The sequence below is a fragment of the Petaurus breviceps genome, unplaced genomic scaffold (genome assembly GCF_028583685.1).
Source record: "Petaurus breviceps papuanus isolate PSGF00001 unplaced genomic scaffold, PetGlider_PUasm1.0 90919, whole genome shotgun sequence".
NCBI lineage: Eukaryota > Metazoa > Chordata > Mammalia > Diprotodontia > Petauridae > Petaurus > Petaurus breviceps.
Genome location: NW_027187378.1, coordinates 32,542,051 through 32,543,942, shown reverse-complemented (window position 1 = coordinate 32,543,942; position 1,892 = coordinate 32,542,051). Strand labels below are relative to the sequence as shown.

The window sequence follows — 1,892 nt, the reverse complement described above, 5'->3', positions numbered from 1 at the left end:
TCAATGCAGGCACACTATGCTGGGCAATCCTGTGCCAATATCTCCCATGTCTCAAAATTGATACTAAAGTTCTTCAGAGAGGCTTGGAGAGTGTCTTCGTCTCACTTTTAACCACCCTGTGAGCTCTCGCCTTCTGTGAGTTAGTCTAAGAGAGAAGGCACTAGCAATGGAGTGGGGTTGGGGAGGGAATTGAGAAGGGTTTCAGGCAATAAATAGGATCTGAGCTGAATTATTAGGCAGAATTAAGGAGGGAGAACATATTAGGCATGGGGGACAGCTAGTGAAAAGGCAAGGATTATAGGGAGATGGAGTGTGCAAGAAACAGCAAGAAGGTTGTTTTTGAATCATAAAGAACTTGGAGTGGGGTAAAGTATAAAAAGACCAAAGTGATGGAAAGTAGTAAATTTGAGAAGGGCTTCAAATGCTAAACAGAGCATGTTATATCTGATCCTGGAGGAAAGAAGGAGCCCATTAGAGTTTATCACTCAGGAGGTGGGGTGGTAACATGGTCACACTTGAGGTTCAGAAAATTATTTTGACCCTTTCTATCCCAAGCTCCATCTAGAGCAGCACCCGTCGCCACCAGCGAGATGCTGATGCCCAATTGCCATCTGTGAACTCCTTTTTAAGGAAGGAGTAATGGTAGCCAAGAAGGATGTTCACATGCCAAAGCACACCAAGCTGGCAGACAAGATTGTGTGAAATCTCCATGTCATGAAGACCATGCAGTCTCTAAAGTCTGGTGGCTATGTTAAGGAGCAGTTCGCATGGAGGCATTTCTACTGGTACCTCACCAATGAGGGCATTCAATACCTCTGGGATTACCTTCACCTCCCCCGTGAGACTGGTTGCCATGCTCCACAGAAGTCACACTGAGACAGGAAGGTCAAAGCCCAAAGGTCTGGAGGGCGAGCAACCTGCCCTGCTTACTCGAGGTGAAGCTGAGAGACACATACAAAGTGCTGCTCCCCCTGGTGCTGACAAGAAGGCCGAGGCTGGGGCTGGGTCAGCAACAGAATTCCAATTTAGATGTGGATTTGGTCGTGGATATGGTCAACCTCATCAATTAAAACTGTAGAGATATGTTTCATAGTGAATAAAACTTGGGGGGAAAAAAGAAAATGATTTTGGAAACTGAGTGGAAGATGGATTGGGGAGAGATTTGAGGCAGAGAAACTGATGAGTAGGCATTGTGACAATCCAGGCATGAGGTGACAATATCCTGTCCCAGGATGGCAGCTGTGTGAACAGAGAAAAGGAGATGTAATCAAGAGATGTAGTGAAGGTAAACATGATAAGGCTTGAAAATAGGGCTACATGGGTATGTGGAGCAAATGCGAGAGAAAAGTTGACATCAAAAAGAAGGCAGACATCAAGCCTGGGAAAGTGCTTGACAGGTATGTGATAGTGGGAGATTCTTTTTGTATGTGGTTTCCATCAGATGGCCTTTGGGTTCCTACCCAGTTTCCAAATTCTATGATTTTGTGATTAATTGATTCCGAATCATTCAACAGACACTTATTGAGCATTTATGATGAGAAAAGCCCTGTTCATTATAATGGATGAAAACAAATAATGTGGTCTTTGCCCTCTAAAAGTTTATATTCTAATGGGGATGGACATGAAGAGAGAGGCAGATGATACACTGAATTTGGAATCAGGTAATCTAGATTAGAATTCTAGCTCTGCTACTTGGCACTTGACTGTTCCTCAGTTTCCTTATCTGTAAAACCAGGATGTCAGAATAGATCATCTTTAAGATCCCATCAAGATCTAAATTTTATGGACCTATGATCTACAGGCAAGAGGGAGCATTTGCTTATTGATCCAACAACTGATGCCCTTCGTGGCACTAGAGGGAGAGAGATGGAGTCCTCCATTGAATGACCCAA

The 1,892-nt window shown here is 43.9% G+C and overlaps 1 pseudogene; it reads left to right on the top strand.

The window, feature by feature from the left end:
* Positions 1 to 590: 590 nt before the first annotated feature.
* On the top strand, positions 591 to 1,078 carry LOC138152201 (small ribosomal subunit protein eS10-like; annotated as a pseudogene).
* The last annotated feature ends 814 nt before the right edge of the window (positions 1,079 to 1,892 follow it).